Source organism: Chiloscyllium punctatum, chromosome 41 (assembly GCF_047496795.1).
Source record: "Chiloscyllium punctatum isolate Juve2018m chromosome 41, sChiPun1.3, whole genome shotgun sequence".
NCBI lineage: Eukaryota > Metazoa > Chordata > Chondrichthyes > Orectolobiformes > Hemiscylliidae > Chiloscyllium > Chiloscyllium punctatum.
Genome location: NC_092779.1, coordinates 30817147 through 30833481, shown reverse-complemented (window position 1 = coordinate 30833481; position 16335 = coordinate 30817147). Strand labels below are relative to the sequence as shown.

The 16335-nt window shown below is 41.5% G+C and overlaps 1 protein-coding gene across 4 annotated transcripts in view; it reads left to right on the top strand.

Annotated features, from left to right (window-relative positions):
* LOC140464970 (catenin delta-2-like) overlaps nucleotides 1-16335 on the top strand; it is a 1239301-nt gene that overhangs the window by 452120 nt on the left and 770846 nt on the right. For 2 of the 4 annotated variants that reach the window (XM_072560657.1, XM_072560654.1), the window contains exon 1: nucleotides 15562-15577. The exons of 1 other annotated variant lie outside the window; for it this stretch is intronic. The gene's annotated coding sequence lies outside the window, so the exon portion shown is untranslated. Of the gene's footprint in view, nucleotides 1-15561; nucleotides 15578-16335 lie in introns of those variants that run through there. One more of the 4 variants, XM_072560656.1, reaches the window with a different exon arrangement.

Genomic DNA, 16335 nt, shown 5'->3' with positions numbered 1-16335 from the left:
ACCTTGTGGGAAAGACTTGGAAGCAAGTAAGAAAAATATGCTTAAACCATTTGCATCTTCTCAATCTGAAAGGATGATATTGCGTGCAATTCTGGTCTCCTTCCTATCGGAAAGATATTGTGAAACTTGAAAAGGTTCAGAAACGATTTACAAGGATGTTGCCAGGGTTGCAGGATTTGAGCTACAGGGAGAGGCTGAATAGGCTAGAGCTGTTTTCCCTGGAGCGTCAGAAGCTGAGGGGTGACCTTATAGAGATTTATAAAATCATGAGGGGCATGGATAGGTAAATCGACAAAGTCTCTTCCCTGAGGTGGGGGAGTCCAGAACTAGGGGTGAGAGGGGAAAGATATAAAAGAGACCTGAGGGGCAACTTTTTCACACAGAGGGTGGTACGTGTATGGAATGAGCTGCCAGAGGAAGTGGTGGACTCTAGTGATTGCAGTATTTAAAAGGCATCTGGAGAGGTATATGAATAGGAAAAGTTTGGAGGGATATGGGCCAGGTGCTGACATGTGGGTCTGTTCCCTTGCTGTACATCTCTATGACTCTATGACTCGGAGATGAGGGAGAATTGAGAGAGGAGAAGGAAGGCTACCTATGTGGATACACTTATTATTGATCATGATAGCGCCTCAAAAAGGTTCCTCGCCTAATTATAGCACTGACTTATTTTTTAAAATATTTTTTCACAATGTGGACATTTCTAGCTGGGTCATCCCTAATTACCCTTAAAGGTGGCAGTGACTTCTTGAATGACACCAGTCTATGTGGTGTAGGTACATCCACAGTGCTGTTAGGGAGGGAGCTTCAGCTATAGTTAAGGAATGGTGAAGCAATTCTAGGTTGGGATGGTGTGTGGCTTGGAAGTGTACTTGCATGTCATGGTGTTCCCAAAAGTCTGCTGCCTTTGTCCTTCTAGGTACTCATGCTACAAGTTTGGAGTGATGTCAAAGGGACTTCAGTGAGTTGCTGTAGTGCACTTGTAGATGCCACATACTGCTGCCTCTGTGAATTGTGTTGAAATGAATGAATGTTTAAGATGGTGAATGTGACATCATTCAAGAAGGCTGCTTTGTCCTTGGTGGGATTAAGTGCCTTGAGTGTTATTGCTGCAGGTCACATCTATACAAGTGGGGAATATTCCATTGCACTCTTGACACGTGCCTTGTATACAGAGGGGAGGGGGCAACCTTTGGGAAGTCAAGAAGTCAGTATTCCCAGCCCCAGACCTTATCTTGTGACCAGAGCTGGTCCAATTTATTTTCTCGTAAATTGTGACCCTCTTTATAGTGATGGTAGGGTATTCAGTGATGGTATTGTAATTGAATTTCAAGGGAAAATAATTGAATTCTCTCTCGTTGGAGATGATAATTTCCATGACTTGTTCCTTGCCACTTATCAGCCTAAACCTGAATATTGTCAAGATGTTGTTGCATATGGACACAGACTGCTTCACTATCTGAGGTGTTGTGAATGTTCTTGAACATTATGCAATCATCAGCGAATAACCCCACTTTTGACCATGGTGAAGGGAAGGTCATTGATGGAGCTGCTTCAGATGGTTGGGCCTAAGACATTATGCTAAGGAATACCTGGCACAGATGTGCTTTAGCACCCTTCTCCTTTAGGAGTCAGCCAGCACCATCACTGGTACAGATAGCAAACCCTTCTAGATATGGAAATAAAAATCTTCCAACCGAAATGTGACCTCGCCATCCTTAATCGTTCCTCCAAGTGGTGTTCAACATGGAACAGCATTAATTCATCACCTGAGATTGAAGGAGGTGTGAGATGGTAGACAGTAGGTTTCCTTGGCCATGTTGATCTGATCCTATGAGACTTCTTGGGCTCCAGAGTCAATATTGAAGACACCTCAGACAATTTCCTCTTCACTGTATCGCACTGTAGATTCTCCTCTGTTGTGCCTACCCTGATGGCGGCAGAGGTCATACCCGGGTTCATTATGGTAGTTTCTGGTACATTATCTGTCAGCTCTGGTTGATGAGACTGTGGGGCAACACTCCAAAGTTTGGTACAGCTTTATTAGTAAGGAGAGCTTTGCAGAGCTGGCAGGGTTTGGTAATACATCCTGTTTCATATTTCTTGACTTTGTAAGTGTTTAAGTATAATTGCTTGGGCATTTCTGAGGACATTTTAAGAGTAAACCACGTTATTGTGGAGGCAAAAGTGAGGACTGCAGATGTTGGAGATTAGAGTCAAGATTAGAGTGGTTCTGGAAAAGAAACAGCAGGTCAGGCAGCATCTGAGGAGCAGGATTTCCTGAGGAAGGGCTCCTGCCTGAAATGTCAAATTTCTTGCTCCTTGGATACTGCCTGACCTGCTGTGCATGTCCAACACCACTCTAGTCTTGACTCACATTATTGTGGATCTGACCACAATCATTGTCTGCCAGACCAGGTAAGGATGACAGATTTCCTTCCTTTAAAGTCTATGAATGAACCTATTGTGGTTAAAGCATCCCTAGGTGCAGTTGTGCTCCTCTTGTGCTTTGCTGCTACGTGCTATCTTGCATCACCCTCTTCTGCAGGAATGAGAAACGTTATTCATCGTGTATCTAACAGTATGTTTTGGCCATTTAGCTATCATGGTGGATAGCTGTCTGTGTGTGTACGCTGTGATTTGTGAATGCAGAGCTTGTCACAGTATTGAATCTGTGAGGATTGGGCAAAGCTTCTGAATAGATTGGTTAATGATCGAATAATAACAATTGCTGTAAGTGGGTGATGGTAAATGAGCAATGGTTGGGGCAAATGGTGTAATTGGTTGGAGACACCATTTGAAGATGAGTTCACCTTGACAATGCGTATGAGATTGTTAACTTCATGCACTGTACACTTTGTTCTTGGAATAACACCCCTGACATTGACCTTGGCCATTATTTTCTCCCACTGAGTATTTGTCTACATTCCTCTGGCCCCCTACCCTGCAAGTACAGAATGGATTTCCTTCTGCTCGTGTTTTACACCAAGATCTCTAGTGCATTGTTGGAAAATCTGGCATGTTCAGCTGTTGTTCAAACAGGTAATGCTTCCACATGATTTCCAACTAATTCCTGCAGCAAAAGTCCTTCTTAGGAGCTGCCATTAAATAGAGCTGGCCACTCGTGATATTGGCCATTGCTGATATGTGCAGCCAGTTCATACTGTCATGCTTCGAGCAGCAGCACAAGTTTACCACGCTGTCTATAATGCATTGAACAGGGATGGGTTGATCACGTATTGTGATCTCCATGTCCATTTTCAGGGGTTGGCCGACTTCTTCCCCTGCAAGTGATATGCTGCCGACTGATCTCATAAGGGCTCAACTTCATGCTGATGTGCTGCGCCTTCCAGGTCATGGCAAAGAACAGGAAGAAAAGGCAGGCTGTTCCCACTTAGCCCCTCAACTTGTCCCCTTATGCTTATCCCTAGCATTTATTTTCGATTTCAGATAGGGGAAAAGGTTAACACCGAAATGTTCTGCTTTTCAGCTACTACTGAGTAACTAAACTCAGGAATGTGCCCCATCTAAAGTTTTTTAAAATTGTTGAGATCTGAAAATGTTTTAAAAATTCCACTTCACAAAGTAGCACAGCTTGTCAGTATATCTGTTTCTGATTAAGTAAATCTGTACAGAATTTTGTAACAGTCTTGACCACATGACCCAGATGCAAGATGGTCAGATATATCCATTCCAGATTGAGCAGCTATTTCAGAGAAAGATAGTAGTGTTTAAGCTCATTTGATGCGCAGTGAAGCATTTATTGGAATTTGGACCATCTCGCTGTGGACAGGGAGTAACCATGGCGTTAGTACTACATTGAATCATAGACTCATACAACACAGACGGAGGTTGTTCAGCCCTTTAAACCTGTGCCAGCGCTTTGACAGAGCTAATCACTTAATTCCAATTTCCTCCTCTTTCCTCAAAGTCCTGCAATTTTTCCACTTCAAACATTTATACAGTTCCCTTCAGAAAATTGTTATTAAGTTTGTTTTCACAGTCATTTCAGGCACTGCATTCAGATAATGAAGACTCAGTAAAATAAATCTCTCTCATTTCCTCCCATTTTTCTTTTTCTAATCTTCTGAAACCCTTGGCCTCTGATTTCAAATCTCCCTACCCATACAAGAAATATCTCTCCCAATCTCTTCTACTAAAACCCTGAATGATTTTGGACACCTCTATTAAATTTAACCTGGACCTTCTTAGCTGAAAGGAGAACAATTGCAGATTTTCCCTCTACATCAGTGAAAATCTTAATCTCTCGTATCATTCTAGGAATTCCATTCTGCAATCTCTAAAAGGCTTTTACATCTGTTTAAAATGATTGAAACATAAAAAGGATAATTCGACGTTTTGCTGAGTGTAAATATCCGATCAACAATGTTTAACACAAACCTTTATACAAATCCCTGCATTCTCCTTCTGCTTTCCCAGTGATGTTATTTATGGGCGGCACGGCAGCTCAGTGGTTAGCACTGCTGCCTCAGAGCGCTAGAGACCCGGGTTCAATTCCCACCTCTAGGCAAGTGTCTGTGTGCAGTTTGCACATTCTCCCTGTGTCTGCGTGGGTTTCCTCCGGGTGCTCCGGTTTCCCTCCACAGTCCAAAAATGTGCAGGTTAGGTAAAGGGGTAAATGTAGGGGAATGGGTCTGGATGGGTTGCTCTTCGGAGGGTTGGTGTGGATGTGTTGGGCCGAAGGGCCTGTTTCCACACTGTAAGTAATCTAATGTTGGGGCATTTTGAAATCCTGGGTGATTACATGCACATTATGACATTTGTATTTGTTTGACTAATGGAGCTTACATTGAGTAATCAAACATCCTTAACATATAATTTAAAGTCTACCAGCTTCCACAAAAAATCCCGTTATTCGCCTAGATGTTAAGGGGGTTAAAGTTACTCAGCTTTTCAATGGTGAATTTGTTTAAGGTAAGCATCTTTAAGTGAACCCAACACTGGCAGAATGGGGTTTGTAGCAATTCTAAAAGCTGGTTTCCTCATGTCAGCTAAATTGTGATCACCTTGATGCCTTTAGCCCCAACTGCACATGCACGAATCTCACAAAGGTTCTCCCAGCTCACCGTCCCGGTGGCCCCAAGTTAATGACACCACAGATCCCAGCCAACAGAGGCATCTGCTTCAGCTGTGCAAGTGCTCTGGTTCTTGGTAGTTTGGACCAGATAATGCACTTGATTCCCAAGCTCCTGCATTCAATAATAACAGGACCTAACACCAAATGAACATTAGCTTCTGACTTTGATGTCCGTCCTCTGATATAATAACAGATTTTGAAGGAAGGTGGAAGGGAAGAGAATTTATTTTACCATTCCTAATATAACCGTTTGTGTACTAATGATACTGTGAACGTATTCAATGCATCTACATATTCTGAGATCAGTCTGATTTTGAATGTGGTTTTCATTCTAAACAGGCTGGAATTCTTTATCAAACTCAGCCTTCATTGAATCAAGTTTCTGAGGATGATTAAGTGTTTTCCAAGTTGATTTTTTGTCATTTCATAAATACCCCTCACGTTCTTGGACAATTAGAAAATGGGCAATGTCTCCTCTACTCCCTCACCCACTGAATATGTCAGTCTGTGAATCGTATGCAGTATTTCTTTTCTTATCTTAGCCTGAAGTAATTCTAAACCTTCAAAATCACATTATCCAATGTGGCTGTTCTTCCAGTTTACTAAAATCCAATCTAGCTGGTGACTTTATGAAAAAGGAAGCAATTTCTCATTCATTGGCTTTTGTTTGTTCGATAGATTCCTTTGTAAAAACAACGATGGTTGTGGCAGGCTCATGTTTTTCACTCAATTGCTGGTTTAATCCTCACCCCATCTTCTTCAACCCATTGTTAATGGTTTGGGGTACAGTAGGTTTAAGATCAGAGCCATGAGGCCTGAGTTGCTATCTGTAACCATAATGACCAGGAGTCATTCAAATGGCGCGATATCAGTTGGATAACTTGTATTGTTGTGAGGTGTTGGGTAAGGGATCTTCTGGTTGCAATGGCAGTGACACTACCTCTGGGATTGGAGCCAGATGTTCAAGTCCCATTTGCTCCAGGAACATGCCATAATATGTGCAAACATGTTGATTTAAAAATGTCCCCATCTCCTCTTGCAAACCCTACAATTCAGAACGTGTTTGCAATCTGGAATCCCTGAAAATGTTGCTTAATTTGACAAGACCCTGCAATGAGTTAATCACAGTGAAATGTTGCCAAGTCTGCCTTTGTGCAGAACAATGAATGAATAAGTGAATTCACAGCATTAAGTTATTGACGTTGTACTTGGTGCTTGTTGCGAGCAATATTTTAGTGTTGACTTCTTATGTGGCAATTGTTCATAATGCCATGAGTAAAGGGGAACAAACTTGCACTTTTGGAAGATAAACAATGGACAAAGCATTCCCTCTTTGTGATGCTACATCAAGTTTAGGAGAACAGCAAAGATACTGTTCTAAACAGCTAGTTGATATATGTTTACACGTAATCTTGTGAGGCACAGACAATTTGTTCCTAATCTAGTCACCCTGCTCAAGTCACAGCTGAGTCAGATTGACTAATTGCCACACTTCTGTCTCCTGTTTTTCTTGGAGGATGGCTACTTTTAATCAGATAGGGTTATTCTTTCCTACTTAACATTCTGCAGCAGGAACTATAGTGCCTCATCATTGAATCTGTTGCCATCCATTGTCGTCGCCCAGAAATACTGAGGCTAAACTGGTAGACAGGGATATTTCTATGAACGTTGTTTATATGGTCTTTCGACAGATGGTTGAGAAAGTGTCACATCAGAGACTGTTAACTAAGACAGAGGCCCATGGAATTGTAGGCAAATTATTGGCATGGCTATCAAACTGATTGACAGAAAGTGGGGATAATGGATAGGTACTCACATTGGCAAAATGTGGCCAGTGGTGTCCCACAATGATCTGTGTTAGGGTCTCAGTTACTCACATTATTTATTAACAACCTAGATAATGGCATAGAAAGTCATTGATCCAAACTTGCTGATGACACAAAGTTAGGCATCATTGTAGACGGTGTGGATGATATGATAAAATTGCAAAGGGATATTGATAGATCAGATGAATGGGCAAAACCGTGGCAGATGGAGTTCAATGTACACAAATGTGAGATAATCCATTTTGGACACAAAAACGATAGGTTGTAGATCTTTCTGAATGGTTTGAAGTTAAATTCAGTGGATGTCCAAAGAGACTTGGGGGTTCAGGTGCATAGATCCTTAAAATGCCATAAACCGGTGAAGAAAATAAACAAAAAAGTGAATGGAATGCTGGCCTTTATATCTAGAGGAATGGAGTGTAAGGTTGCAGAAGATATGCTGCAGTTACACAAAATCCATTTGGAGTACTGTGAGCAGATCTGGGCATCACTCCTTCAGAAGGATATATCATCCCTGGAGACATTACAACCTCGATTTATAAGGATCATACCTGGACTTCAGATATTAAATGATGGGGAGAAATTTCAGAAATTGTGCCAGTTTTCCTTGAGAATTTAGAAGGTTAAGAGGTAATTTGATTGAAGTCTTCAAGATATTACCAGGAAAAGACAGGGGAGATAAAGATAAACTATTTTCACTGGTTGGGGATTCTAGAACTAGGAGGTATAGTCTTAAAATTTAGGACCAGATCATTCAAGAGAGATATTAGGAAGCACTTCTATATACACAGAGTGATAGATGTTTGGGACTCTTCCATAAATAATGGATGCTATATCAGCTGTTAACTTTAAATGTGAGATGGATAATTTTTTGGTAAGCAAAGGTATTAAGGGATGTGAGGGAGACAGTTATGTGGAGTTAGGCCCCAGATCAGCCATAATCTCATTGAGTAGTGGAACAGGCTCAAGGGCTAAATGGCCTACACCTGTTCCTATGTTACTATCTTTAAATGCAAGGAAACACTGCATTTTTATAACACTTTTAACTTAATGAACTATCCCAAGGCTCTTCATAGGAACTTTTAAGGAAATGAGCTAGATGACTAAAATTTGGAATACGAGGTAGGATTTGGGATGTGTCTTAAAGGAGGAAGACATAGACAGGCAGAGAGTTGCAGGGAGGAAATTTCAGAGTTTAGAGCCAAGGTAATTGAAGGCACAGTCATCAAAGATGGAAGTATGATAATTGGGATTGCAGAATTTGAGGAGTGCAGCTCTTTGAAAGTTGTGGAATTGGAGATTATTCTGCTCTTCTTTGCCAGTTCTTTGGGTTGAGATGGAGTTACTTCCACTCTGTTGCAGGAGACAGGGTGGTTCAACAGAATGGTCACAGATGGTGTTGAAGGTGGAGGCAGGTCGGCTGCTCTGAATTCTGAATGCTCTTTCTTGCTGCTTGCTCTTTTCTGCTCCAGTTGTGACATTCAATGTGGTTACTACTTTTGGAGGTGCTTCTTCAGTTTGTGTGTTCGAAGGTAAGCAATTGCCATGTGTCGATGGGGGCTGTTGTATTTTGTTTAGGGAGGCTTTCATGGTGTCATTGTAATGTTTCCTCTGCCCTTCTAGTAATTGCTTACCATGGGAAGCTCAGAGAAGAGCACTGGTTTAAGGATTATGTGCCAAGCTTACAGACAAAATGGCCCACTCACTGCAACTGGTCATGTATGACCAACGCCTCAATAGTAGCGATATCAGCCAGAGAGAGGACGCTCATGTTGGTACATCTATCCTGCCAGGGGATTTGTTGGTAATTACTCTCCAGGGATTTCAGGTGTCTGTTGTATTTGCTCCATGTTTCTGGTGGAGATAGGAGGGTGGGGACCACAGCTGCTCTCTAGGCCATCTGTGTGGTGCTGGATTTGAGGTCTCAGATTTCGAGCACTCTATTCCTCAGGTATCCAAAGGCTGCACTGGCACATTGGAATCAATGCTGGATTTGGTAAGGGCGGCACGGTGGCACAGTGGTTAGCACTGCTGCCTCACAGTGCTAGAGACACGGGTTCAATTCCCGCCTCGGGCAACTGTCTGTGTGGAGTTTGCACATTCACCCTGTGGGTTTCTTCCGGGTGCTCTGGTTTCCTCCCACAGTCCAAATAAAAATGTGCAGGTTAGGTGAATTGGCCATGTTAAATTGCCGTAATGTGAGGTGAAGGGGTAAATGTAGAGAAATGGGTCTGGGTGGGTTGCTCTTCGGAGGGTCAGTGTGGACTTGTTGGGCCGAAGGGCCTGTTTCCACACTGTAATTAATCTAATCTAAAAGTTTCATTGTCAACGTCTGCTCACACCGAGAAGAGGTTCCCAAAGCTTGGGAAACGATCCACATTGTCCAGGGACTCACGTATGGATTTTGATGGCATGGGGGCAGTGTTGTGTGGCAGAAGTGGGCTGATAGAAAACCTTTTGTTATCTGGATTTTTAGTCTGACACCAATTCTGTCGTAGGTCTCGGTGAACGTGTTGACAACGGTTTGCAGCTCAGCCTCTGAGTGTGAACACACAGGCATCATCGGCAAACTGCAGTTCAATGACGGAAGTTGGAGTGGTTTTGTTTCTGGTCTTGAGGTGGTCAAAGGTTGAGCATTTTCCCGCTTGTGCTGTGAGTTAACTTCACCGGACAGCTTCATGGTGGTGGGGTAGAGTGTTGCAATGAGGAAGACAGAGAAAAGTGTTGATGCGATTGCACTAATACTGGGCCTGTGATGGATCGGTTGATGACGATCATGTCATCATGAAGCAGGAGGAGAATGGTGATGAATTTCTGTGGACGGCTGAATTTGAGGAGAATATTCCACAGTCCCTCACAGTTGACTGAATCAGAGGTCTTTTTGAGATCAGGAAGGGTCAAGTACAGATGTCGGTGCTGTTCCTTGTACTTTTCCTAAATTTGTCTCACACTGCAACCAACCAACATCCGAGAGGCAGATGCCCACCCTAAAATGGTCCACCCTAAAAGCCACCATAGTCAGCACCTGCATACAGACTCTCAACATCTTGATTAGGAAACACCAAGACTAGCTTGATCAGAACAAAATTCAGGATCTTCTGGACCATTAAATGGCATTCCTGATTTGGCAGCTCTCCAAAGCTTGAAATGGTGTTCTTCTTCTGATTTTCCTTTCCAGAGGAAGCCATAACTGCCACCATGTTCTTTAGGTAGACTTTCTCTGCCAGTCATATCTCACTCAGGATGACAGTATCAGTGATGTAGCACAGGGGATTCCAGGCTATGATGGTATGTCATTGTTGGACTTATCCATTAAGGTACTGGAGTTCCAGGTTGGTGGGTTGGGTAGAAAATGCCTGTCAGTGGATTCCTTTAGCGTGGTGTGGCTGTTGCACAGTAACCATAACATGGTCCCAGTAGAGGAAGGCCTTGACCCAATGGCAGGCAAAATCCAAGATTTACTGAGACTAGACTATGCTATATATGTATACATTCATCTTTAACCAATCATTACCAATTTCCTCAAGGTAGAGCAGGAGGGGAAGCCCAAGGTAGTGGCGGCCAGCAATGTCTGGATGTTGGACGGTAATCCTAACTGGAGGCTGGAGCCTGAACCCGGATCACTCACCCACCTGGGCAATGGGTTAAGGATCAAGTCAAATGGCGCAAAGTGAGATGGGGGAGGCCAGCCTGGTGGAGTTCAGAGATGTGTTGCTCAAGACTTACCTCAAGCTGACCTTGTCTGGTCTGACCTGACCTTGCCTTTTAAGGGGGGTGGTTGTTGCAGACCAACCACCACACAGTCCCAGCTGAGCAAGATCTTTGACCCACAAAGATAGGGTGGAGCAAGGGCTCCAAAGTTGTGCCTTTCCAGTAGTTGCTGTCTGATCTTTGAGTTTTTCCAGCGCTGGATGTGCTAAGATCTCGTTAGTAATACATTCATGCTCGCTGCTCTGACATCATCTTGCCTGGCAAAGAGGAAAAAAAATCACTGAGCTGCTGTCTCAAATTAGTCCGACTCGCCTGTTGTTTCCAGCAGTCCAATGCTGATGAAATATCATTAACCTGAAATACAAATGTTGTTTTTCTCTCTCAGCAGATGTTGTCTGGCCTGCTGGTTTATTCTGGCATCTTCTGAATTGATTTGTGGTTACTTCTGCCACTGCAATTGGTGCACACTGATTCTATTATCTAAGACTGCAAGTTTGGTCCTGATATCTGAGGGTGAAAATGCCCTGATATGCCAGGAATGCAAAAGTCTTGCCAAATTTAGCAAGAAGATCTCATTCCTTACTCCATCCTACTTCTTCTGAACACATTGATAGGCCACATCATGGAAAAGCAGGAGGTAAAGAAAAGGGGTGGTGTGCATAAGTTAGATGGGTACTCCTCTCCCAATCAGATGGACCAGACGCAGGGAAATGGAAGTGTTGTAGGAAACCATCTTGCTGCCATTTCAACATCACTGCGAGCCCACAGCGAGCTGGTTATCACGCTGGTAACCCTGGTCCCTGAGCAACTATCGTCTGGTTCAATGTGGTAGTTCAGACATGGCTGGAATGACCTGATGCATGTTGGATAAAACCATCATGACTGCCTGCCAGGAGGGCAGCAATTGACTGATGTGAGGGTCTAGACATGGTTGCATGCCAACTACCGGAAGTGGGGACTTGTAATGTGGAGCATCTCTCCTCTGACTCACACCACCTCCCAGATCACAGGAGTTCAGTCTGGCTCCCAATGTCATAGGAAAGTCTGTTCCACTTAGCAAAGCCACATTCTGCATTTTATGCTTTTTCAAGAGAAGCTGAAGATATTTCCATCCCGGAGCTTCTCTGATGGATGACAAGTTGAGATATATTGACAGTGTTACATCTTGCTCTAGCAAGAAAAGTGGACTGGCTGAGAAATTGATGATGACAGTGATATTTTTTGGGCTGGAGGAAGTTTGACAAATTGGTGGAGTGGACAGACAGGTGGCTGATGAAGTTTAATATGGAGAACTGTGAGGTAAACATTTTTGTCGAAGGAACATGAAGATACAGCACAAAGTATGGTGTGCTATTGTAAATAGTTTGTTGGAGCAGAGAAACCTGAGTGTGTCAATGCAAAAGTCACTAAGGGAGCAGTACAGAGAGAATGAGCAGTTAAGAAGGCATACAATATCCAAACTTTATTAATTGAGACATATAGAGTACAGGATTAAGGAGGTTATCTATCCTAAACTTGTACAAAAATTCAACTATAATTGAGTACTATATAAAGTTCTAGGTGCCACATTTTAGGAAGGATGTGAATGAATTGGAGAGAGGGTAGAATTTTACAAGAATAGTTCGGCAGTGAGAACCTGAAGCTTTGAAGTTAGATTGCAAAATTGAATGTGTTTTCCTTAAAGGTGACAAGGCTAAGAGGAAATTTATTTGAAAATTTACAAAATCATAAGTGGGCTAAACAGAGCACACAGGATGGAATTGTTACCTTTCAAAAAAAATGGTCAAGCCCTTCTCTCTGTGTTGGCTTCTCATGTGTGTCTTTTATGATTCTTCTATGTTGCAAAATAAATGTATTCAGTGCTGTCCTGCTATAAGGTTGATCTTTTTCTCTCAGTATTCTCTGTGCTTCTTTCTGATTTCTGCATCTACATCATCTACAAAATCAAAACATACAAACTATAATAAATCCACTGAAGTCTTTTTTAGCAATACAACAATAATTCTCTTGCTTATCCATTCTGATTTCAAAGGTCCAATCTCAACTTTTTCCACAAATACAGAGAGATCATTATATTCTCTGTGGATTTCCTTGGATGCTTTAACTTTTCTGTTGAATCTTGGTCTTTCAAACACCTTGCATGTTCTCACATTAAAGTAATTGTCAAAAGTTGAAAGAACTTCATCAAAAGTATCTGTGCCTTCTCTTATGCCATGGCAAGCTGTAAAGTTAGCAACGATAGTCCCAACTAAATTAAAAAGAATGTTTATATATTCAGTTTCTGATTTAGTATCTAGCAAAGAAGCAGTTCTATATCTTAAAAACTGTTTTCTCCAAGATGCCCTATTATGTCCAATTAAATCTGCCTGACAATATTTTGATTCCTGCTATTCCTTCCTAATGTGATTACTTATTCTTCTTAGTTTAAAGCTTTTCAATTCTATATTGTCTCAATGCTGCTTTACTCTCGTTGCTTTATAGGTTTTGAATCTTCTTTAACCTCTTTACCTGAAAGACATCAAAATCAGCTATATGACAATGTTTATTTTTCTTATCCTATAGACATTGAAATATGTGGAGTAGCTTCCTTGTTATGTTAGCTGGAAAGTTTTAGTTTACTCTCATAGCCAAAATAAAGGTTTCTCAGCTTCTGCAGATTGCTGATTGTATGTCTTTGAGCAAGTAAAATTGCTGATTTCCCACCTTTTGCAGCCTAATAAACAACTACTGTCCCTTTCAATGACTCTACTGAAGAAATTCTGCTGCCTGCATCATTAAAGGTTGAATGCTGTTTGCTTAACAGATTTCCCTGGACCAATCCAATGTTAGTGTTTTTTTTAATAATTTGCTTTAACAGTTTCTCCAAATAAGTTTCTATTTTTTCATCCATAATAATTTCTCCCAGCTTTACTTATGGATATCGCACTCCTACTGTCATCTCACAATTGTTCATTCTATCTTATTCTATTAGAATCTGCTTGCTTTGGCTTCCATATTGACTTTTTTATCACTTTACTTCTGACTTTTTAACCTTTCCCAGTGTCGTGACTCAGTTTAAGTTAGTTCTGTGGTCATTGATATCCCTTACTGTGGCTGTGCCTCATGGTGACCATTCACTATAGCAGTGCTGCTCGCTCTGAGGCATAAGTACTTCTGCTTTAGTTTTCACTTTTTCAGCCTACAGCTGCACTGTATTTCCATTGCCTATCAAGGATTTTCACTTAACTCATGAACATCTAATGTCCACTTGCTGCTTTTAGCTGAACCTCTAGTTGGGGCTGCTCCTACACTTGGTACATAGCTGCATGGTGTGACTAGTGTATCAGCTCTATGTAGCTTCTAGTTCACACTGGCTTCCACACTTCTCTTACCAGGTCTGATATGCTTTATCCTGTGACTGTAGAACTTCTTGCCACAAGCATGTCTACCTGAGTTGCAGTGAAGGCTGTAAACTGATACATTCTTCTGGCCTCACAAAGGTTTATTCTGTTCAGCTAATCAGATTCCAATCTGCACTGTTGCCTGCTGTGTCATTTGAGTATACAGTGCCAACCACTGCCAGCATGAGGTTGGGTAGATTACTGCCACATTCCTCCTTTACTGACTGGGCCTACACAGCTTACTTGATCAAAAATGGTGGAGGAAAACCTTGAGGTAGTTTAATGAGCAGAGGCTCATTCTTAAAAATATAATTTATTGCATGATAGCAATCAAGCACAAGCTACATTAGTAATTTGGATATTATTTTAGAGACCCAGGATAACAAGTCTGTCCTCTTCCAGATCCGAATATGTTCTGCCTTTCCACATCCACTAATGACATCACAGATTAGATGAAGCATGTTAGTCTTCAGCATTAACCATTGGGAAAACATTACCTTCCACAGTGGTATGTTTGGCAAATGAGCTTTATATATCTTTCTGGGTTTGAATGTTTAGCATTGGATAATTTTTAACTATAAATTTTACAAACAGTAGTTTCTGCAGGTGTGACCTCAGGCAGGGGTGTCTAATAGGCAGTTCAACTCAGTAAAGCCTTCTACTGGTGCCTCTTTCTAATAAGGATATCTTGAATGGATTTACAGAAAAGCCTCGTGGAGTTTCCAAGCAATAGTTCTGAGGAATAGAAATTGACCTTGGGCAGTTCTGCAAAGCAGTCATCAACAAATCATGCAGCCCATTATTAAACACCAAGTTTGATATTTAGTTCTGGTTAAGTCAATGAAACTGAATATCGAGCTGCATGCATAATCAGTGTGATACCTTCTGCGTTTGCTACCACCCAATGATTAATTTCTACCCCACAGTGTTTGTGTGGACAGTCACTTGGAAAATCCGTTCTAAATGACTGGGTTCCATAGGTCCAATGTGCTGCTCAGTGACAGGTACCAATGTAACTTAAGGCAATAAATCAATTACTAAAGAAGTAGATTATGGATTCTGGTAATATACCTGTCATCTATTCTCAGCGTTTGAGTGATAACCTTGAGCTGTCTGGGCTGATATTCTTCCTGATGCAAGTTCAGTTTTGCTTCCAATCGTTGCTGTTTGTATTCTAAATCTCTGCATTTTCAATGAAATTATTTTTGAAAAACAGATATATAGGAGAGTAAATTGAAGGCTATAAACTAATCTTGGGGTTGAATGGCAAGCTTGAACTGTTCTTTATTGGATTTTGGTCATGTAATTCAACCCCATGTTTTGAAGGATGGACTTGCAAGGTAATTTCACAACTGAAAAATTGTATCGATTATGAAGCAAACAAAATTATTTTAAACAAATCCACCCCAACCCACTAAACAAAATAGACAATTTTTAAAGAACCATGCTTCACAAAGCTTTCCACCATTTAGAAAGATTTATCATTTTCTTTTTTTTTAAAGGTACCATTGGAATAATAGAAGTTCAATATGAAGAAAACAGCATAGAACTACAATCAGGAGGCGAGTCAGATCAACATGTAATACTTTGTTGGAATGAGATGGAGTAAATGCACAGCAGAGTTAGGTTAGATTCCCTACAGTGTGGAAACAGGCCTTTCGGCCCAGCAAGTCCACACCAACCCTCCAAAGAGTAACCCACCCAGTCCCATTTCCCTCAGACTAATGCACCTAACACTAGGGGGCAATTTAGCATGATCAATTCACCTTTATGCTGAGTTGTTAGTGCAACACTGTGCAAATTATTTTAATGGGGGGAATAGTAATGTGTTACAAGACTTCCTGAAGCAGGAATTCCAGTGCTTGATCGGGTGTTTCCTGCACTGACCATTTTGACGCCCAGCAGCACAGCTTTGAAATCAGTTGTAAGATCACTCTGAGCAGCTGTTGTTGGAAGTCTCTTTGTGACCTTTGAGATCTCTCAATGTAATGACAGGCACTAAACGATTGGTATGCCATCGACCACATTGAAAACAGCTCACTGTATGCTGTTGTTTGTGAAGTCAACTTGTTAGTCCACATATACCATGCTGCAATGCTTTTGTTAAACAGAGCACCTGCATAATTCAATTCTCCCTGTATAATTTAAATTAAATAATTGAGCATCTTTTTTCCTCTTAGCTGTTTCTATCCATTCTCAGTTTGTGTGTGTTGTAAATGGAATCAGTTTGAATTCCCTATTTCTCATCCTTGAGAAGGTCTAAGTGCTCGGTTCCATCTTCCTGTGGAGTTGAGAAAACAAAGTAAAGCTTTCATGTTAA